This window comes from Myodes glareolus, chromosome 11 (genome assembly GCF_982192425.1).
Source record: "Myodes glareolus chromosome 11, mMyoGla1.1, whole genome shotgun sequence".
NCBI lineage: Eukaryota > Metazoa > Chordata > Mammalia > Rodentia > Cricetidae > Myodes > Myodes glareolus.
This window is the reverse complement of record NC_142036.1, coordinates 78,487,863-78,511,555: the sequence shown is the minus strand read 5'-3', so window position 1 is coordinate 78,511,555 and position 23,693 is coordinate 78,487,863. Positions and strand designations below refer to the sequence as shown.

General features: G+C 43.8%; 1 protein-coding gene and 1 long non-coding RNA gene across 36 annotated transcripts in view; one reads left to right on the top strand and one right to left on the bottom strand.

The window, feature by feature from the left end:
* Positions 1–3,095: 3,095 nt before the first annotated feature.
* Positions 3,096–5,875, bottom strand: LOC146892430 (uncharacterized). The gene is made up of 3 exons (XR_015004478.2): positions 5,654–5,875; positions 5,453–5,571; positions 3,096–4,144 (listed from the first exon to the last, which is right to left on the bottom strand). It is a non-coding gene; the product is annotated as an uncharacterized LOC146892430 (long non-coding RNA).
* Positions 5,876–5,997: 122 nt separating this feature from the next.
* Positions 5,998–23,693, top strand: part of Nrcam (neuronal cell adhesion molecule) — a 255,166-nt gene continuing 237,470 nt past the window's right edge. For 13 of the 35 annotated variants that reach the window (XM_085697700.2, XM_085697699.2, XM_048415552.3 and 10 more), the window contains exon 1: positions 5,998–6,133. The gene's annotated coding sequence lies outside the window, so the exon portion shown is untranslated. The remainder of the gene's footprint in view (positions 6,134–23,693) is intronic. The other 22 variants (XM_048415549.3, XM_048415547.3, XM_085697709.2 and 19 more) reach the window with 2 other exon arrangements.

The window sequence follows — 23,693 nt, the reverse complement described above, 5'->3', positions numbered from 1 at the left end:
GAACTGCCATACATTCCTGTAGATAGAAACCTTGGGAACAGATGGAGGCATTGGCCAAACAGCATGCTTATTACTGTTGAAAATGTTCTTTCCAACTCGGTTCCCTAGTCCTTGGGGGTAGGGAGATATTGAGCCAAAATGAAGAAGTTGGTGACTCACAGGCTCCCAGAGAAGAAATACCCACTTGGCAGCCACTATGGGACACGCTTTTCTCCACTTGCTTGCATAGCATCTCCTTTAGATAGGTGTCAAGGAACTGTGTTGCTAAGCAGCAGGCAAGAGATGGGTTTCAAATTTCTGGCTTCATCTGACGTGTGACCACATGGCATCGGGCTAGCACACAGAAGTCTGTGGTTGGGGAGCAGATGGCAAGGAGAAGCGTGAGGAAGCAACTGGTGTCGTGCGTCTGTGGTCATGTGATGCGGGACAGCACCTCTGATTATTACTTACATGGTATGAACGTGCAAGTGTGCATGCCACTATTATCTATAGTGAGTAATCACCACCCGCTAGGAATCACTAAGAGCTGGGTCAGCTGAGACCATGGCTGGCAGCCAAAAGGAGAAAGGTACAGCTCTAGGTGGGGCGTGGCCTGTCTTGTGTGTGGGAGCTAAGTGTGCCTGGGTGTGGAGGTGGGTACTGCTGAGGCAAGTCACACAGGTATTTCCTCTGCCCCACAACTGCTCCTTCATCTGGCGCCATTTTTTACCTTGTGACAATGGCAGTTGATCATTTTGCAAACCAGCAAGACCAAAATGCTCTAAGACATCTGCCTATGTTGACTGAGCACCTTGCCATTAGCAACCTTTCTTCTCAGCTGGGGTCTGTAGAGCCAGAATCAAGCCTCGCTTCTTTGAATACCCTGGCTCAGGACCTCCTAGAGACAACTGAATCCACTCATTCAGTGGACTGACTGAAAGAGAATTAAGCTGCAGTCTGGTGTTTGGACCAATGACCTCAGTTCTTCAGTTTATTGGCCAGAAGTTTCCCTTAGGAAAAGCATCTGTCTTCATAGGGCATCTCTTATGTGGCAACTTGTGTCTCTTAGCTCAAGAGAGCAAAAGAATAAGAAATCAGGACACTTTTGTAACCTAAGATCAGGAGTTATAACCAACATCTCTGGCAAATTCTGCCCCTTGGAATTAATTACCTCACCGGGACTAGGCTGAAGCTGCACTTGCTGCTTGGAGCTGAACTGCTCCCAAATGCTTGTGTTGAAACTCAGTGCTCAGCTTGGTGGAACCTTTCCGAGTGGAGCCTAGTAGGAGGGCTTCAGGTCATTAGGTGTGTGTCCTAGAAGGAGATTGTCCTAGAAGGAGATCTCTGTTTTGCTTCCTGGCTTACGGTGAGCAGGCTTGCCACCACACACTCTCCTGCCATGGTGTGCTGCCACGGGCTCTAGTCTCTAAAACTGTGTAAGTGGATTATCTTAGACATTCATTGTAGTCATCAGTGTAGTTTTGTGTAGTTCTTGGTATTTGTTACAGTGATTGACGTAGCTCTCTGGGGCAGGGAGGGACTGCACCCAGGTGTGATTACAGCGGGTAGTCAATACAAATCACCTTATCAGCTGAGCTGCCTGTCAGGATAACTATAATTTTAACAATCTTGGTCTATAATGCCCTTTCAAATACATGGAGTTTAAACATCACTATTGTCAACGTATCTCTGTCAGAATCTGAAGATAACGACGACACAGGTAAACGCCATTCTTGTGGCACATGACTTAGTGATGTTAACATAACTTCTTAAAGCGCTCTTATTTTTTCTGACCTGGAACTCACCAACCATTCATTTGAGTTTTGTTAGGGTGTGGGTGGTGGTGAAGGAAATATTCTGGGTCACCACAAAGGGACACAGCTAAAATCAAATCTCTGTGTTCACTCAGTCTAAAATGCTCATCTCACAGGGTTGGAGGAGGGGGAGATGGGAAGTGACTTGCTGGTGGGCACACTGACCATTGCTAGCGTAGCTGGGCACATGCTTGATTTCAGAAAACTTGAGGCCAAATTGCAGGGCGGAGCCTCCCCGGGAGGTCTGCAGTATGGGTATGGGTTAAACAAACTTGGATAAGAACAGAAGGCAACGGAAGCAACAAGGGAAAGGGGAGGGGAAGCAGTCTAGGAAGACAGAACTGAGAAAGGGAAAGGCGAGCCTACAGCTTGTTCACTCCAGGTACCACTGGAGGGCTCCATGGCTCTCTGTGGAGGTGACAGACTCTGCTTCTCCAGGGAAAGAAACACACTTGTGGGCTGTCTCTGACGGGTAGCATGGCACAGTGGCTAAGTTTGAATCCCGTCTCTTCTGTTGGCTGTGTCACCTTTCAAAAGACACTTCACCCCACTTGTCTCATTCTCTAATGAGGACAACACTAACACATACTGTATGGACTTTCCATGCGATGAAATGCTTTAATAATGCAAAGTGCTCATAACAGCAACGAGCTCCTGCAACATTCTGCTGTTACCGAGTGATGAGGGCGAGAGGCTTACCTTCTTCCCAGTCCTCATTGCTAGAAGGTGAGGATGAAGGATGGTCCAGAGGACAGGCTTAGAGAGAGGAAGGATAACTGGGTGATTGTGTGTATCCCTAGCAATACGCTGTCACGTCGCCATGTGTGGAGTGCCACCCAGCAAGTCACAGAGACTGCTTTAGGAACTCCGTTTGCCCACTCAGCTGGTTTCCTAATCCTTTTTCAAGCCTTTCTCAGGCTCCATCTGTCTGATTCACCCTGTAGTTTATTCATCCTCCAGGAGAATAATCCTTAGCAATGTAGGGTTACCATGTTGTTGAAACAATCAACGTGAAATTAAAACTACACAATTTCATGTGAGTATAACTATTATATAATAGAATATAAAATTATTTAATTTTAACTTCAGGCTGTCAGTGTGGTTCCTGATTTTTCTTGACTGACTTTTTAATTGAAACATGTATTTATTTGACAAATATCAAATATTGCTCTTCAAACTGGAATTTCCAGAGCATTTAGGAAGTCCTTATTGTGAGAGTTTCTTTTCTAGGGAGACATAAAAGATGTCTTCCCATTCTTCAAAATGGGACCCCAATGACAAACCAAAAGTTCAACCCCTATGAAAGGTCACCCTGAGGAGTCCACATGTTTATTGGTCTTACTGACAGAGACAGGTAAGGGATGGCTTACAGGAGCATGGGTGACCCCAGAGCAACCGCAGTGAAAAGTCTTCATCCTGCATGGGTAGTGACTTCCTCATAGTCACAAAGCCGGAACTCCCCATTCAATTAGTATCCCTAGCACCTCCTGAGGCCTCATGCAATTAGGGCAGAATTGCAAACAAATGCCTGGGACAGATGGATGATCAGTGAGGGTCTAATACCTCGCCCCCCCCCAACACACACACCCTCCTCTTAAGAGGGAACGTTAACAGCCACCATGGGCAAGCCTGATAGTCTCCTGCAAGCAGACATGGCCGACGGAATGCAGATAGCTGCAGTAGATCTCTGAGGACTGTGTTTTTGTAACAGTCCCATACACGCTCCAGTGCTTAAACTGAACCACATAGCAACCCTGTGTGTTAATGTTCTACAGATAGATAAGGAGAACTGTGCCCAAAGAATCTGTCACTTGCCTGAGGTTCAATTATGACACTTGAGTAGCTCTTATTCTAACTGGTCTCAGAGGAATCAAGACTGGCCTGGGCCGCACTAGAACCTCATTCTGTCTGTCATATGTTGGATTCCTTGACACCAGCACTGAGGCCTAAAAAGGGAGCCATTCTATGCAGAAGGCGAAGGAGTTGTTCAAGAGGCATCTTTATGAGATTGTGACACAAGGAAGGAACAGGACATGTTGCTCCAGTGCCCAGTGGACAGACTGCTGTGTGGAGAGCGACCAAGAGCTGAAGACGGGTGACCATAAAGCTTTTACCTCACAGATTTGTTGTACAGGATTCAGTGAATGTGGTCAGGGAGCTGCTGAGGCCCAATCCCAGCAGCTGAAGTGAAGCGACAGCACCGAAGCTTGGAGCTGGGTGTGAGAAAGACAGGCAGGGATGCCCTGTGACTCTCAGCAGTCGTGTGTAAGGTAGGGAACTATGACGTCATCACATAGGTGGGCCTGACGAAGAATGGGGTCAGTCAGTATGGCTAATTCGCAGCTTCATATCTGTTGATGGAAAGTTAAGTTGAACAAAAAATAAATACAAATTGTTATTGAACTACTGGGATTATTTTTGGAACAAGATATGCAAACAGACTATTAACATACTGTTTATAACATATAACATATTAACATATAGACATATAACACATAACATATTAACAGGCATTATTACAATATGACACACAGGGACCCAGGAAGGAATTCACAAAGGAATTGACTTCAGTACCAAATGAGTCAGGGTTCTGAAGGTTGAACTAGAGCTTGCCACATGAAAAAAGGGATGGAAGAATGTTCTAGATAGAAAGATTCTCACATATAGAAGCTTAAGAAAATTCCCATCATCAGTAATGAAAAAGTAAGTTGTGAGTAGATTGTTAGGTACACCAGAGATCTTTAGTTTATTTTAGGAAACAAATCAAAACAAAGTCAAGCCTATATCTTTTTGGGTACCATGACATCATTTGTTCCTTCCTTCCTTCCTTCCTTCCTTCCTTCCTTCCTTCCTTCCTTCCTTCCTTCCTTCCTTCCTTCCTTCCTCCTTCCCTCCCTCCCTCCCTCCTTCCCTCCCTCATTCCCTCCCTCCTTCCCTCCCTCATTCCCTCCCTCCCTTCCTGTCTTTCTTTCTTGATCTCTTCTTGGAAAATATTCTAGAAAAAGACGTAGAGAGTGACTACCGAGGTAGGAAGCACGCAGACTAACTGAGAAAATTGTGTGGCCAATGACAGCGCAGCAAGAGGTCACTCCATTGTTTGAGATATGAAGGGGTTCCTGTATGCTCTGCCATAGGAGAAAGACCAGAACACTGTACACTTGAGTGCATGTGGGTTGAAGCTTAAGTTCAAATTAAAGTTACAGAAGGGCAGAGGAGCTGTAGGGACCCATAATCGGGACCCGTTTTTATTCACGAATCCCATTCTAATACCTGTTCCAGATTCTGGAGGCTGATGACAGGCTCCAGTAAGTAGTAAACGGTCAACCTGGGCAATACCGGGTGCCTGTAACTGAGTCTGCAGAAGAAAGCAGGCCCAGTTGAGTGTCTGACTATGTGTCTTGGACATCATCACGCCAGACGGAGCTGCAAGGGACTCCAGAGCGTGAATTGTGCGGTATGCAGTGTGCTTATGCAAATTCTACACATCTAAGGAAAAAAGTTCTTGTTTTGCATTGAAAAAATATAATATTCTACAGTTTGAAAAGCTAATTTCAACTACCCCAGAAACCCAATTTCTACCGCAAATAGCGTCTGTTTAATCGCTACCGGGACCCTTCCCCAAGTGTGTTTGGAAAGGATGGTAGTAAAACAGTACTCACCCCATCCCAATTGGTGTTTCAAAGGCATGAAATGCTTAGGAGAAGGGAGAGCAGGGAATTGGAGTGATAGAAGGAGGAAGGGATGTGTGATCCAGATCCATCCATCACAGAAATCTAAACTGAAGAGAGTGACATTTAAAACACTCATTTTCTGGAACATCTGTACAAACATCCCAGTCACCAGTCCCTCTGAACACTCACGCCCTGCGTTCCTGGCACCCCCACAGGCACCACCTCACTCTCTGCGCGGTGGCGGAGGTCCGCAGTGGCTCGGCCGCTCAGGTGAGGGGCCACCCAGTCCCCAGGGCGCAGACACTGGAACCCATTCGCTGTAGCCGCCGCTGCGGGAGGGAGGGGGTTGGCCCGGAGGGGAAGGGGCGGGAGACGCCCGGAGAGTGCGGGGGAGGGGGACGCGGGGACGCTACGAGAGTCGGGAGGGGCCTGAGCGGGACGCTGGGAAAGGGGAGCGGAGGGCGGGAGCGGCGGGGACGCGCGCTTCGCCTGGGTCGCCGGCGGACGCGCGCAGCAGTCCGAGCCTCAGACGCGCGGGAGCGAGGGACCGCGCAGGGACAGCCGGACTGGGGCAGCTGGAGGCGACAGCTTCTGAAACACGCACGACAGCTGCGCTTCGGGGTCTTGGGCAGTAACGCCCCGGCGGGACGGTGGGCGCGGCGCGAAAACGTGAGTAACCCTGGGTGTGTCTGGCGGTGGCACTGGTGACACTCAGTTCTGGTGGGTGGACGCGGCTGGAGCGGAGCGAGGAGCCGGAGGCTGCCGCGTTGTCACTCGGACACTGGCTCCTGGGCTCAGCCGAGGCTCTTGTGGGAGTCTGGCAGCGTCTGCCGCACGGGCGAAACAGGTCGGCGACTTCGTTTTCCCTTGCCAGCCCTTGACACAGCCGCGGGCGCCCGCTGGAGAAGGGAGACGCGCGCCCGGGGGACTACGCGGCTCGGACCCGGCAGCTCCGGTGCCGCCGGCGGGCGCCCACCACTCCTTAGGTTCCAGGTCAACTTCTGGCTGGGCGCGGGTGCCCCACGCCTTCCCGGAAGCCTCTTCTAGGGGTCTGCCCGTGGACAGATGGGCAGCACACAGCTTTCCGGGCTGGTACGCTGAGGACTCGGAGTGTCACAAGACAGGGTCTCCGGGCGAGGAGCCCCTGAGTCCCGTGGGGCGCGCAGCAGCGTGCGCGCGTTCGTGTCCCCGCGGACACATCTGGGCGTGGGCTTTGTTTAGATGTGCTCACACCTGCGCGAATCGCCGTGCTCAGGGGGCGACACTTGACTGCCCACCTCGACTCTCTCAGCCCTTGAGAGGAATGAGAGGAGAATAGCATAGACATTGGAGACCGCGCGCTGGGGACACTTGCAGGAGGCTTTGTTGGCCTCTAGGTGAGGGCCCTGGCGGTCCCCCGCACCACACCCAGGCTCTGAGGACAGGGGCTTATCAGGGCTGGCCTGCCGGGTTTGAGACGGACTGGAAAGAGCCTCTTTCCTGCCCCGGCTCGCAGTGCTGGGATCTGACAACAGCTACGTCCCAGGATGCTGTGCTGAATCTGGAGTAACTGCAGGAGCTGGAGCATCATCTAGCTGAGAGCGCCATCTGTGCCCGGCACCGCCCCGGGTCCTCCAGGCAGCGCGGGTGGGCGCCACTGCACGCTGGTTTACGCGGTGTGCAGGCCAGGACACTCTCGGCCCGCATCTGCCACAGCACGGGGTGGGGTGGGTGGCAGGAGGAAGGACACGGGATGTCGCAGTAGGCAGAGCCATTGAGTCATTCTCTGAGAAGTGTTCTCTGGTTAGCAGGTGCAGCGGGATAGTTCCCTGGGTCCTCTATAGGGCTGGTGGGCAGGTTATTTTTTTCCCTTTGCTCCGGGCTACCTGTTCATAATTTGGAGCTGGCTGGCAGTCCCTTGGCTCCAGCCAGCACAGAAGGGAGGTCACCATGAGCAAGAGTCCCTCTCCTACCTCACCCCTTGCCTCCCCCCACAACCTACACCCACAACTTCAGCAGCTCAGTTGTGTGCTGACCAATTCTTGCCCTCCCCCCTCACTGCAGACGTCCTGGGCACTGCATTACAATTTCTACGTGAGTTCTAGAGATCACCTCACTGGCTTGCATCGAAAGAGCTTGTACTTGCTTAGCCGCCTCCCCAGTCCTAAGCCAAACATTTATATCCAACCAAAAGCCCAATCCTAAATGCCCTTTGTAGATGATTTGGACTATGGAAGAGCTATTCCTCAAATTCTATACTGAGTTAAAAGTCTTAGCACAGAAACTTAAAGTGGCCTCCAGTATCCTAAATATGTGACAATGTGTGTTACTTTTACCAAGCCCCTCCACATTGCTAGTAGAAAAGAAGACTTCAAAGGAAAGTAATATTGAACATCCGTGTCATAGCTGTTAGAATTATTGCAATTACCAGTCAGTTCAAAAGTGAGTTAATTTTTCTTTCACAACCCAGACTCAGGAAAATTCCTAAGTATTTCATATTATTGGGGGTATAGTGCTATAACAGATGTTAAAACTGTGCTTGACAGTTTGAATTTCAAAAGGAGAGCAACAGGTCTCAGAGAACTCACCTAGTCTTGTATAGCAGGAGTGTTAAGTCCATGGACTGAGCGCAAACACCCTTACACCTCAGTGTTGTTATTGCAGCAGTGATGACCAATGGAAAGGAAGCCGTCTTTGGAAATACTGCTTCGTGTGCGGCTCACGTGGTGATGATGGCCAGGTGTGAGTGCTTCAGAAGTGTGTGTGAGAATGTATGGACCCGGGCAGCAGACAGTTTTCTTAGGGAACTCTTCCTTGGTCACTTTTATTAGTATCCTTTCCCTCATGTGAAGGACAGAATGGAATCTGTATGTACTGTATCATGAACCTACAAAGGTACTACTTAGTGTAATTCCACAGACGTTTTCCTTAAAGAGATTAGTTTGTCCATTCATTCATTAATAGATTATCCATAGCTATTTACCGAGGGAGTGGCCTCTTGTCCCGGGCACTGGAATGAGAGTGATGAGCGTGGCATTTCTAGCATCGATGACCACAGGTTTACTTTTACAAATCATCAATGCTCAGCTGGTAAACTTGCACAAACTAATACACTGGTGTTGCCGGCACTCAAATCCCGGAACACAGTCTAACACCATCCGTAAAAGCCCCCTTGTGACCTCTTCCTGTCATCCTTTTCCTGAAAGGGAGCCACTAAATATCATCATGCTGACACTCTCACCATGACAGCTTTAAGTCCCACCCTGAAGCCTCCATCAGCTGCCACTGGCGTCTCATCTTAAGGACCAGTTTCTGTCTGAGAAGGATGGCAGCCCAGGACAAATAGGGCTGGGACAACACAGCTCTGCTGTGCTTCCCTGCGCTGGGAAGCTTCTTGCCTGTGGCTCTAAGGAGTGTTCAGGTCAGCTTTCAGCTGCCCAGATGGTAGATGAATAGGGAGTGGTTTGCAAGTGACTGACATTTGCAAATGTGGCTGGGATTAGAGCACACACAGAGGACCTGAGTGTGCTTTCCAGCACCAATATCAGGGGACTCACAACCATGTAACTTCAGCTCCAGGGGACCCAAAGCCTCTGGCCACCAGCATTCACATACTGTACGTATGTACACAGAGATACATACATTCACATATCAAAAATAATAAAAATAAATCTTTTAAAAATCACTTAGCTGTTCTTTCTATTTTAAATTTTATGTTTTCCTATCTGAAGAACCCCTTAACCTTCTTGGCAGATAAAGAAACCTTCCCTGGCAGATGAGAACAAAGAGACCTGGGTGCTAAGGACAAGAATCTAGTGACTTATTTTATTTAGCTCATTGTCTGCCTACAAAATGAAAAGATCATTTGGCTTCCCCACCCTCCCCCCAAAGGCCTCTGTTGGCCTCAAAGGGCAAAGTCCTTCTTTCTCCAGATCTATTATAGTATAATTGACAAAAGAAGTTGCATGTATTTAAAGGCATGCAGCTTGATGTTTTATGTAGGTATATGTTATGAGATGATCACCAAATATAATTACCATATTCATCACATCATCTCCTATATTACCATTTTCTTTCTCATTTTGAAGTGAGAACATTTAAGATCTACTGTCATAGCAAACATCAAGAAAATTTCAATAATGCTAGAGTATTATTGACCATAGTCATTTCATTAGCTCTTCATTAGGTATTCAGAATTTTTTGTTCCAGCCTAACAAACTTTGTACCCCTTGACCAATGTCTCCATTCCTCACTCACATCTCCACCCCCAATTTATGGAACCACCATTCAACTGCGTGCTTCTGAGTTTGAGTGACGCTTCTTGATTTTTCTTCCTCTGTCTCTTCCTCCTCCTTTTCGCCAACTCCCTTCCTATCCCCCCTTTTAATGATTTATTTTATGTGTTTGGATCTTTTGTCTGCATATGTTTGCATCACATGCATGCAGTTCCCAAAGAAGCTAGAAGAAGGTGCTGAATCCCCTGGAAGTAGAGTTAGTTGGTTGTGAGCTGCCATGTAGGTACTGTGACTTAAACCCGTGTCCCTTGGAAGAGCAGCCAATGTTCTTGTGAGTCATCATCTTAGGGTCTTCTGTTTTGATACAGGGCCTTGCAATATAGTCTTGTCTGTCTTTGAATTCTCAATATTCCTACATCCACTTTTTTTAACTGCTAGAATTACCAGCGTAGGCCACCATACTTAGCTACTGAGGTTCCTAAGACTGAGAAGAAATACATTATATCAACACGTAATTGATGGTTTTGTTCTCAAAGTGAGAAGCAGGTGGCTGCCGGAAGGAAGAATGTACTAGATTGGGCTTACCTCCATTTTTAGCAACATGAATTTGTTCATAATCAGTTATCTTTCAAAGGAGAGACTAATTCAACACATTTATATAAAATGTAATGTTTTTGCTGGGTTTCTTTTGACTGTAGTAAAGTCTAAAGTCTGTTATTGTAACCATCTTAAAATAAGTCGGTCAGTGACATTAAGAATTGACACCATGGGGAACCATCATCGTTGTCGATATCCAGCATCTTCATCTTCTCAAACTGAAACTTGGTGCCTATTAAACAGTAAACCCTCTTCTCTTCAGTCTCTGGCAGCTATCACCCTGTCGCTCTGAATCTGACCAGGTATCTCACATGAGCAGAGTCATGTACAGCCTTTTATCACTGGCTTCCTTTACTTTGCACAATGCATTAGGTTTTTCTTCCATTGTACTCATAATTCCATTCTCTGTGCCACGTTTTGTCATTCATCTGTCAACGAACACTTGGGTTACTTTACCTTTTGGCTTCTTGTACGATGCCACTATGAATACGGATGCATAAGTGTCTGCTTGAATCATTATTTTCAATTGTTTGGGGTATGAGCCCAGAAATTAGGCTGCCGGATCGCATGACAACTCTTTTAAAATTTGTTTTAGGATCACCATACTTTTTCCTGTCACAGTTGCGTCATCTTACATCCCTACCAACTGTGCGGTGGTTCCAGCCTCTCCACATCTCAACCAACACTTGGTACTTTCTGTTTTCTTGATAAGCGTTGTCATAATGGGTGCAAAATGCTGTCACTTCTACTTTTAAAACTACAGAGTAAGAACTGGGGAGATGTGTGCATGGGTAAAACACTGCCACGGAGGCACGAGGACCTGAGTTCAAATTCCCCAAACCCAGTGCCAGACGTGGCATACTTTTGAAATCTCAGTGCTCCTTCAGAGAGATAGGAGCAGAGATAAGAGGGTCCCTCGAAGCTCATGGCCAGTACAGCGATGAGAAACAAGGAGACACTGCCTCAAACAAGCTAGAAGGCAAGGACTGAGACAGAGGCTGATCGGTGGCTCCATACACTCAAACACACATGTGCCATACAACTATCAACACAAAATAAAGCTCTAAATTAGTATGGCATGTTTTATGAACAAGTCACTCAAAGTTTCCCATTTTTTTTTGGTCCAACCCATATTAACTAGGAGTTACATAAGCTCCAACAACTATGGCTGACCCCATATCTGACCCCATATCTTGTACAGAGCCTGAAATAGATGCTATTGTGTGTGTTTCATACTCCAACATGAGACAGCATGGTGATTTTGTTTGTCCCTTTGATATTTTAATGTGTTGAATATATATTTATATATAATATAATATATATAAATATGGAGATTTATTTATATATATTATGAATATTTATATATATATATAAATATGGAGAGATACGCACACATGTATTTGTATGTCTGTATGTCTGTGGTACATTTGTACCAAATGATTTTGTTACAAGAGTAGATTCAATTATTACACCTTTTAATTGCCCCAAAGTGACATCATTATTTTGCTTCAGATCAAGAGCACATGTGCCCCAGGACTGGAACACATAGAAATATCTTCATGCTGAACATTTCAGGGTGTGCTGGAATTGCAAATTCCTTCTCTGCACTGGCATTTCTCCTACCATTGACTCTTCAAAGATGACACAATGACCCTCACCACCAATTGTAATTGCTTAGCTGAGCTAATAAAAAAAAAAAAAGATGCGGTGTCAACTTAATTGACCTATTTTATTGGCCTACAAGATTGGAATTGCAAATTAGAGCAAAAATAACAGCATAATGGAGGGTTTCCCTCAAATAATTTAAAAGCTAGTGAGTGTAAGAATTCTGCAGGGTTGATCAGCGCAGACTCCTGCGCTGGTCACACTGCAAAGGTCTTACTCGGTTTCAAAACACCACTAGCAAGTCCCGTCTAGTACTCCGTGTTCCCATGCTATCTTCTCTATTGCCCTTCGTTATTTAATCCACAGGAGAATTATGATGGTAGTTACTATCACACCAAATGATCCTAAAATTCTCCTTAGTAAGTGATAACAGAAAACACTGGATATGTTAAAATTCTCCTTAGTAAGTGATAACAGAAAATACTTTACAAATGTATGTTTGTTGATAATACATTCCACATTTTATGAGATGCATGGTTTGTTGGTTCAAAACCCACTCTAATTAGAAAAGTCTATTCCCAGGGCAGTCCGAGGGAATCCTGTAGGAGGTTCCACTGGGCACTATGCAATGAATTTGATTTATCTTCCTCAAGTGGGTTGAGGGCATTCAAAAAATCCCGTATGTGTGTATTCAGCATACAGCAATCTTTTCTCCAAATTTCAACTTTGAAGCTGATTACGCCACTCTTAGATGCCCTTGGCATTGAATGGTGTCATTTAAACATGTATTTTCAAAGAACATTGCAAATGTAGCTTAAATTCACATATCCCCTCGAGAGAGGAGGAAGGGAAGGAAGAAGAGGGCTAATTCCCCACTAATTATGCCCGAAGGTACGAACGGACTGTGAAAGACTTTCGTCCTGGAGGGTTTTTGCTTTTTTCTTCTTCTGGTTCTTTGAGGGAGGATGGCTTGCAAGCAAGCAGCCTTCCGAAGCCTGGTGCGCCTTTTCAGTCCCTCACCTCAATGGAGAGCTGAAAGGCCGGCTCTGAACAAAGGGGGCCTGTTTTGCCTGCCCCACTTGCTGGGCTGTTGTCTTGGCCCTTTTCAGCGAAGGAGGGGGGAGCTGGGTCAAAGTTGAAGAACACTGAAAAGGAATTCAAGCTTCATGTCGAAATTTGAATTATAGCTTCAGTTTGAGTTCAGCGTAAATCAGTTTGAATTGAAAATTGTGAATCTCTGGAAGCTGAAGTGACAGATGGTGTTGGAGCTGTCTACGGAGCCCTGCATGGCACACCCTTCATGTTGAGCGCCCGAGCCAGGCTCTCCGTAAACATCTAGTTAAGTGACAAAAGTTTGAACACTGTAGGAAGTGCAGTTTGATGCCGTACAGTGCATTAAGACATTGGGCTATGTGTATTAAGGGGAGGCCCCTTGTGTCTGGCAGACACTCAGATGCAGTCGTCCGCTCTAATTGCATTGCAAATATTCTCTTGATTATTCTGTAACTTTCCCCTCCCTTATCTGACTGAGTGAAAACAGAAATGCCAAACCAACTTAAAATTACGTTGCAGTATTTTGGTATTGTTTGCAGAATATTGTTATATATAACAAAGTGAATTTGTCATAAATATTTACTAATCAGTGAGTTTTAAAATAATTCTATATAGTATATTTCTGAAGAATGATTTGGATTTTCTGGTTCTGGTGGCATCTGATGACTTATGTTTGTTCTTCAAGTTATTAATATGACACATGATTCTATTTGGTTCGGTGGGTAGCAGCCAATTAAAAATGTTTCAATAGAATTGAGCTACAAAAATAAAACAGTTGCTAAGAAGTAGAGTTTACTAAAGTATAAGTAAAATAAAAAACAATTTTGACTAATTTAAAGCTTCTTTAGTTTTTCTTACAAATAGTACTAGAAACTAAAAAAAAACAAAACAAAACAAAAAAAAACCCCTCAGTTCTTGGAAACAGAAAAATTGAGGGTTGAAAAATTAGCATGTTTTCTTTCTTAATTGATTTTTTAAACGATTTGGTTCTAAGCACTTACACGTGTTTGCAACACAGCCATGCATATATACAGAGAAATTTCTGCTTTCTGGAATACCATGGAAATAATCTGAACAAACAGTGAAGAGGTCAGTCAGGGAAAACTTAGGCAATGGCTGATTTGTTTCAGATTAATTCTTTTAGCTCACATGATCGATTGTATGCTTCTTACCTTTAAAGCTAAACTGCAGTTTAAGTCCTGGCATAGGGTTTTTAAACGCCGTGGCTAGAAGTGTGTGGTTCTAGTAGCAGTTGCCTTGATTCAGAACTGCAGTGGCTGGTAGATAGGTGCACCAAAGGCTGCCCGCTCTCCTGCAGCCAGGGGGGATGGATTAAGTGGCAGATAGTGAGGACGTCCATGGTCTAATCCATTTTCTGGACCTGAGAATGAGAAATTAGAGATGAGGGGCTAGAGAATGTTTGGCTAGAGAGAAGGTTCACTTGGGCACTGAGTTATGACATCCCAGAGAGGTGTCCCGTGGCAGCAGGAATAAGACTTATGTAGGTAAGGAACAGAGTGAGAACAGAGTAATGTAAATCTAATAATACAAAAATCTCAAGGAAAAAAATAATAAAAGTAAAAATGCATGGTGATTGTCTAATAGAGAATAATCTTTATTTCATTCATGTCATCCGATATTGGATACATTTTATGATTGTGAGACTTCAGGTCATCTAAGAAACTTGAACATTATAAGACAGAAATAATTCATAACATAATCTATAAAATGCAATATGGCAATATATTTTCATTGTAAAGAAACTGAGAGTTTCCTCAGGAGTGACAGCTAATGTTATCTCAGTCTTGATACTTTATGGGACACGTTAGCAGTTAAATTCTTGCTCAGGTCTGCCCTTCTTTCTAGCCATAGCCATTTTGTTTCTTTATGTGCTAGTGGTCACCTTGAGGAAGCTAGATCATTATTCATTTCTAATAGTGTTCTTTCCTTTGCATAGAATTATATGGCTCAACTCCTAAAATACATCAATCCAAGGTGGGTTTTTGTTTTGTTTTTGTTTGTTTGTTTGTTTTTGGTTTTCTGAGAAAGGGTTTCTCTGTAAGCTTTGGAGCCTGGAACTAGCTCTTGTAGATCAGGCTGGTCTCGAACTCACAGAGATCTGCCTGCCTCTGCCTCCTGAGATGAAAGGTATGCACAGCTCTAGCGTGCTTTTTTAGTTGTGTGTAAGGAGAGAATGCATTTATTCAGTCTACGGAAGGAGTGTAGCACACAGATACACAGGGAATCTTTATCAAATGAGGTTAAGTCAATGAGGAGGGAGACAAGTGGAAATGAAAAATATCCAACTGCACAGAAATATTGGGCATTTTCCCTAAATAACATTGAGAGACCAGGTTCCACATGTCAAAGAAAAAAGGATAACGAAGTAGTTGTCCATTGGGTCTTGCTCATAATAACATTGTGCCAGCATTCCCTGCGTATCTGACTGAGGAAGCCTGGTCCTCCCTCTGTTCTCTTAGAAGCCTTACCTGCTTTTGTCTTTGCATGTGTATGCAAGAGTTCCATATTTGGTGGTGAACAGCTGAATGCATGGATATGGAAAAATGTCAGACCATTGAAGGAGCTTTTTGGGGGGAGAGAATCGGGTGAGATTTCTATGCTTCTCCCTGGTTTGAAGACAGGTGAAGTCTAGACCTTGGGGAATCGAACATTCATGATTGCATGCCTGTAAATTCTGTAGATTGTAATTTGCTTTGTGCTTCTAAATCAGGCACTTGAGCTGGCAGATGAAATGCTTCAGTGGCGAAGGCTGCTATTTCTTAAATCATTCTAAGTCAGTCTTAAATGTTCTCTTTGTGACCTCAAGGACCTCCACTATAATTTTCTACCTTTGTGCACCCACGATAGTTCTGGATTTACACAAGACTTTCCTCTCCCCCACTTTCTGAAGCCGTGACATGCCCTTTCCCTGGGGGGATGTATGGATGGCAGCAAGCTCATTGAGTGAATCGTTTTCTGAGATTGCTTTCTGGCTCGTCAATTTGTAGAAACGGGAATCAAGGTGCACAGGACAGAAAGGAGAAGTAAGAAAGCTGCAGCTTTAAAACCAGGACTTTGTTCCCACTTTGCGTGGCTCCTCTGTCCTTGTACATACTGTTTGCGTCATATTCTGAGATGTGAGTTGAGTTAACTACTGCGGGTCCTTTCCTGTCTAATTATGAGCTATAGGGGTTGGGCGCAAGGCCATGGCTGCCATGTTGAGAGGTCATTCCAGTGTTGACAGTTATATATATGGCATCCTTGGTTAATGCAAGTTTGAGAAGCATTAGTTCATTCACCATTGATCAGGAAACCTCGTTTTGTGGTGTGACTTTGAAAAAGTTACCTCGGTGTTTTTCTTTCTGGAAGAATGCTATTGAGAGATTAGAACTGTCTCATCCCCACCCCTGCTTCAAGAGGGCATATGACTATCCCCAAGGGACAGTTGAAAACAAAAGTACAGACAGTACAACCACGTAGATGCCACTTGTTTGATCCGCCATTGCATTCTGGCAAATTGGCCTCAGGTATGTACACATATCCTATATCTTTAGTGATATCTGTGTGTGGTAGTTTGAATGTATTTGGTCCCCATAATCTCAAAGGGCACTATGAGGAGGCGTGGCTTTGCTGGAGTAGGTGTGGCCTTGTTAGAGGACGTGTGTCACTGTGGTGGTGGATTTTGAGCTTTCTTATGCTCAGAATGTTACCCAGTGAGTCAGTTGATTTCCTGTTGCCTGCCAAATGCGGCAGTCTCGGCTCCAGCACCACCTTAGCCTGCATGCCGCCATGCTCCCTGCCATGACAGGAATGGACTGAACCTCTGAAACTGTGAACGAGCCCCCTCAATTGAGTGTTTTCTTTATGAGAGATGAGTTGCCGTTGCCATGGTGTCTCTTCACAACAATAAAAACCCGAACTAAGACACTATGTCTACCCGACTTTGAGACAATGAGGTGGTCCCGTGCTGCAGCCCGGTAGACTGGACCCTTTATCAATGCTGTAAAATTAGAACCGTTGAAGATACATTATATTCCTAATTTCCAACAAATGGAGATAGTGTTTGTGTGTGTGGTGTGTGTATGTGTGTGTGTAAGATTGAATTAATGTGATAAAATAAGGCTAAAATTCAACAAACACTTTCCATCAGTTGTAGTCAATGTTGCTGTTAGGCTTTTGAGCTCTAATTGAGCTTGTTTTGAACCATAGTCACATTCGTATTTTTAAAGCAGACAGTAATCGGTTTTTGTGTGTCAGTCATGGGTAGAGCTGGTGACCTTACAAACCAATAAAGTATAAAACCCATTAAATGTATTCGTCTTACAAGTGGCATATGTTTAGACATTTGATACAAATTTGCAGAGAGGCTTGTGGGGCGGTCCGGTGGTCTCATTGTTACCGTGCGTTTCTCCTGTTCTCCTGCTCCCTGGTGACGTGATGAGAGCTGCTCCTCTGACACAGACCCTGAGCTTGAGAAATGGGAGTGTAGGCTGGGCTGTGCTGTATCCCCTTAAAGTGATGGTTTATATTTTATTCCCTTGTGTGTGTGATGCTGGGGATTAAACCCAGGGACCTCACTCACACTAGTCAGATGCCCTACCACTTAGACAAATTTTCAGTCCCTTATTTGAAATCCTATTCCCCAGCACCTTAGAATATGACTTTTTTGAATATATGATATTTATATTTTAAATAGGGTAACTGGGAAGCACCCCAGTCCAATATGACAAGTGGTCTCCTTACATGGGATATTTAGAGAAAGGCAAATGAGAGAAAGCCATGTCAAAATAAAGGCAGAGGTCCAAACGCCAAAGAAGACCAAAGATTGTCAGCAAATCACCCAGAGCTAACTAAACACATGGAGCAGCCTCCTCCAAGCCATCACGAGGAACTAGTCCACCAACCCTAGGCCTGAACTTTTTCCTTGTAGACCTACACAACAACAGGTTTATATTTCTTAAGTCTTTCAGTATGAGGTTCTATGATACAGCAGCCCTAGCAAGCGAGTAAATGAATTAAATAAGGAGTCCTTCTGTTTCTAAACAAAGAAAAGGGATGTCCCTCTCCCTCTATGTTCCTTTATCTAATGTACATCTAATAATAATATATTAGATGCATCTAATATAATCCTTATCTGGTGAGTGTGGGTTTCAAATGGATATGTAGATATAGATCTGCTATTTAGATACTAGTTACGTAGGGCTAAACCTGGTGTTTAGAGAAGTCAGTAGAGTTTGAATTCAGACACATTTTTAATAGGGTTTGTTGAGGGGGAGTGCTATTTTTTCAACAGACAAATGAGTGAAGTTGGAAGTTTTCACTTACTGAAGACCCTTCTTGGTAAACAAGTTGGCCCTGACTTTGCTGTCTTCATCAAGTATCAATTGTTATCACCTTGGCACATTTTTGTTGCCATCTCTCCAGGTGTCTTGCTGCACCTTGCTGGTCAGAATGCTCCTTTGGACACGTGAAATGCTAAGCTGTTGATCTTTACTCACTCTGAGGACCTCAAGCCTTGGCTGCGCTCTCGGACAACTTCCCTCTGAGTGCCGCTTTGACTCTCACAGCTCACGCTAATCAAGTGGCACTGTGGACTGCTCAAAGACGCCCGGTTGCTGAGAGCTTTGAACCAACTTGAATATTAGTTAAATGATAAAGTAAATTCTGAAGCCAGTTCAGCTAGTCTTTTGTGAAGTCTGCTCAGTTGCTGAGGATGGGCGCTCTTCATTTCTTCTAGAAGTAGCCTTGCCTATCTTGGACACTAGGCTCCTCTAGAGTGATAGCCCTGGCTGTGGTCCTTTATGGTGTTTAATGAACAACTCCATTAAAAGAAATGGGTCGAAGTGCTTTCAATAATACAAATGAAATATTTGGGTATGGCTTTCTTTGTAAGAGTTGGGGATTTTATCTTAGCATATCAACCACAACCATTCATTAATTTGAGATTTTCTTCTGGTAATAGTATTTTGTCCTTGCTATGGATTGAGTTTGTTTATGATCCAGTTGGGAGGGATGAATGAGAATTCACCAGCATTCACCAGGAATAATTTTTTAAATGAAAATCAATTTTTTTAAAAAGAAAAAATATTTCCTGATGGCTGCTGGTGGAATTTTAATATAATCATATCATTTCTTCCTTCTCTTTCCCCGCTTTGAACCCACCCATATACTCCTTCTTACTCTCAAATTTATGGTCTCTTTTTTCATTAATTGTTGTTACATGTGTATATTATATACATACATATTTCTAAACACTCTGTATAATATTACGTGTGTGTATGTTTACACAATGCTGTCCATCGGGTAACTAATTGGTGTGCTCTTTCCTGGTAAGACTGTTTCTCCCACACTCAGCATCCCTCAGCTGCTTGTAGTTCTTTGTGTAGGGCTTAGGACTCCATAGACCACATTAGCATGTCTACCACTGTTACCCTTGTGTCTCCTAGTAACATCAGAAGCTACACGTAAAGTCTCACCAACATGACTGGTAAAACTTGAGCTGAGCCAGGAACTAGTTCTGAAGCCTGGCTGTCTTAATTTCTTACCTGTTTTCAGCCTCCCTTTAATAAGCAAAGCAGCATATTTGAAAGGTACACACTGACTGGGTGAGTTCTTACAACCCTAGACAGGGACAGAGTACAGGTGGAAGTTTGTGTCTGAAAAACATGCTCTTGGTGTGAACTCTTCAACATTTAAGTATTTGGCTTGAAAGATCCTTGTAAGGATTGTTTTCAGGGTTTCCAAATTTAAGAACTGATCCAACTTTATTTGCAAATGTACAAATATGGGCCCGTAGGTCTTCTCTGTGCTGCTTACTAGTTTTTGGATGTATTATAGTCTTTGGAATTATTGGTCCACAGTTGTTATATTAAACTCATATTTTAAAGTTTTATAAACTAGACCACTTCATTTATTTTCAATTTGAAACAAGTAGAATTCACCTTGGGCAACCAGTTACTGCTAAGAAGATTAGAGATGAGCTCTGTGGTGGCTACATCTACTTGCTCTGGCCTTGTTGTAAGGGTGACATGAATCCTTCTCACTCTCCTGTCTTCGCTATTCAGTTAGGAGCAGGGCCAGTCATGAATATGCATGTTTCAACACACCTGTGACCAGCAGGCCTCCCATCAAGGAAAGCCGAGTATTGGTTACTTTAGAAACACATGACTCCTAGCAGCTGCTGTCTGCGGCCCACAGGACGCCCTGGTCTACATGACAGCTGTGCATCATATCCTGTGGCCACACTACTTCAGCCACTTCCATGGTCAGGATATCTAAGAGGGTGGGGAGCACAGGGGAGCCTACCAATCCCAAGGTCTTATTAGTTCATTGGCAATCTGATTCGAAGTCACACACACACACACACACACACACACACACACACACTCATACACAAAATAACATACACACACACATGTAAAGTAACATGCACACACATATTAGAAATATTTTACTTTGCCATAGGAGCACCTTCTGTGAAGTCTCATTTAATCTTCACCAAACCAAACTGTGACAGAAGTTGGCGATTTTTTTTTCCATAAAGGGACAGATAATTAATGTGGTAGGCTTTACAAGGCATGGAATCTCTCCAGAAATAGCCATAGATGGTATGCAAATGAGTGAGCATGCTCCCATAAAACTTTCTTTACACACTTGGAATTGGGTCAGGTTTGGCCCAGGGGTCCTGGTTGGCCTACCCTTACTTTATGCTGTTATACCTGTTTTATAGATGAGGCAACAGGCTTAGAGAGTCTTAAAACTGGCTATACTAGCAGAGCTGCTGGTGTTTCTCTATGCATCTAACCTTTTCCTTTAGCCTCAATTCCTGCATGCTATTAAGGTCTCTAATGAGGTAGCCTCTGTATGTTGTGAGTTACAGAGAATGAGTCAAACTCCAAAGGGAAATATGTAATAAGCAGTGTCAGCCAGTATCCACAAGATGCTGTGTAAGTAAATGTAGGCAGCCTATTTTAGCACTTTAGCGTGAAGTGTCTGCGTTCTTGCCTATTTGAGTAATGATTTTAGGATCCCCTATTCTGCTATTGCTGCTATTTTAGTCAATAGGCTTTCTAGAAGAAAATGTCCCAAAGTTTAAAAAAAAAATAGGTAAAGTTTTGTCCTTCAAGTGCACTCACATATAGGTGGGCCATGTCTTCTACAGTCCTTGCGTACTGGAAGGAAGATGCTTATTTTCACTAAAGAACATCCCACAGAAGAGTTCCTATTCCATTTCGCATAAAACCCTTGAAAGAATTCCAAATTACTCCCTTCTTCCTGAGATGGACATGCCCTTTTGTGTTTATTTCCATGGTAACCGGTGAGTTTCGGCTTTAGCATAACAGCCCTTACCTGATAACCCTCCAGCTGACCCTGTTGAACATCCCCTCCCCTAAGGGGATTAATAGTGCTTCCTGGTGCCCAAAAGGCACCTGAAGCAGAATGGCAATGGCCCACGGTGTTCTTTTCATTTTACTTTAAATTAAATTATTCTTATATAGCAAGTTCTTTAAAGACTGAAGGTCCTGAGAAGGTGCCGAAATTATGAAGAACTTCAGAATCCCATAAGCAAATAAACTTCAAAGATGTTCCTGGGATAATGCAAGGTGCACCAAAACTCAGCCTTCGTGTCTGTGGGGTGAAAGGAGCTGGAAGAAGTCTGCAGCTGGCAAATGGGGGCTTCAGGTTGCCTCAGAGCTTTTCAGACTGCGAGAGGAGCTCAGAATGGAGCCACTCCCTGAGAGAGAAACCAGAGAGGGAAGACTCTTGTGCAAAGGTAACTCTATTCTCTTTGGAGAGCTGAAGTCTGTGAAGGCAATTGAAGCTTTCTCTATTCATTACCCTGAAAGCCCACAGTGGAATAAAACCCAGCCAGTGGGAAAGTTGGCCGCTGTGCTCACGGGACGTGATTCCTGCAAATTAATTGCTAACAAATTATTAAGAGTATGGATGATGAATTTAGCGACTTTTCCCCCTGTTGGGTAAATTTCTAGAAAATATAGTTCTAGGTTATAGTATGTTGCATTCAAATGTATCCTACAAGGGAATTATAACATAATCACATTTTTTTCATAGTATATTTTATAGCTTTATATGATATATAATCCAGTCATGGCAAATATAAAATTAGTGCTTTTTTAAAATAAGATTATATTTTTCCAGGTGCGTGGAGCAGTGTTTTAAGATACCCCCTAAGGTTTTTGAACCCCACGTTTTCTTGCACTGTGCTGGTAGGGCCCGTGAAAAGATAAGATTTTAATTAATACATAATTAGATTATATTTATATGGCAGACTTGAAGAGGGTTTGGAGAAGTAATAAAGATTCCTAGACAATTATGAGCTAATAGAACGGGAGATTAGATTATTCTAGGTAGACCTGGCCTCATCGGGTGTAAGCCTAATTAAAATGCTGCTACAGGAGACTCTCTCTCACCAGCTTTGAGGGAGACAATATTTTTATTGTGAATTCCTTGTGAAGAAGCAAGGTCCTCGTCCTTAGTTTGCAAGGAGCAGGGTTGCTGCCAGCAGCCTGGAGGAGCTGGAAGACACCCTGCGCTGTAGGTGAGGGAACCACCTGACTACCCTCTTGCTCGCAACCTCGTAGAGCCCTCTGTAGTCACGCCTCCCCTTCTGGCCCAAGAAGCCACGAAATAATGACTGTGTGTTATTCTAAACCTCTAAAAATGGTACAGTGTGTTATAATAGCAATGGAAAACTAACGAAGCCAGTATCACCACAATACACTTGTGAAAGTTTTCATTATCTCCTCAAAATTTTCAATCACATTTACCCAAGGCATCTAGTTTCTTTCTCTGTACATTTACCTTTTTTTTTTTGGAATATTTTATGAGTGGACTAATGCAATATATCCTTTCTGTCTGCCTTCTTTTAGTTAGTAAAAATGTTCTACTATTATTATTGCATGCACATATATCTGAACGAGGCGGGAATGACGTCATGGTGTGTGAGTGGAGGTTGGAGACAGCTTTGTGAAGTTGGTTCTCTCCTTCTACCTTTACGTGGGTTCTGAGGCTCAAACTTAGGCCACCCAGGCTTGCAAGGCAAGTGCTTATTTGCTGGACCATCCCTCTGGACCAAGTTAGCATGCTTTTAAGGCATCTCAATGAATCAGTAGTCCACTGTATAAAGATATCGTACTGAACTTACCTGTTCATCATTGAATCAACATTTGTATGGTTTGAAATTCAGGATTCTGATGAGTAATGATGTTGCAAACAGTGCATTCAGATTTTTGTGTGTACCTATGTTTTAATTCTATTGGGTAGATATTTGATAACAGTGTTGCTAGGGAGATGGCAGAGTTATGATTAACCTTCAAGATGTTGCCAAATTGTCTAATGTAGCTACAGCGTTTGATTCTCTCACCAGCAATGAATGAGGTTTCCATTTTCCTAACATTCCTGTCACACTTATTATTGCCTGTCTTTTTATTGTGATCATTTTTAGAGAGTACATAGTAATATTTCATTGTGGTTTTGCCTGTATTTCATTCCTGACTAATGTTCTAATTCTCATATGTTTGTTAGCTATTGATAGATCTTCTTTGCAGAAATATCTATAAGATTTCTTTTCAATTAAAATAATTTATTTTTTATTATTGAGTGATTTAAACATATACTTAAGACTTTAAGATTAAGACTTTCTTAGACTGCTAGCCCCCAAATCATGACACAGAGACTTATTAATTATGAATGCTTGGCCCTAGCTTAGTCTTCCTTTGATGCTATTTTTTCTTACTCAC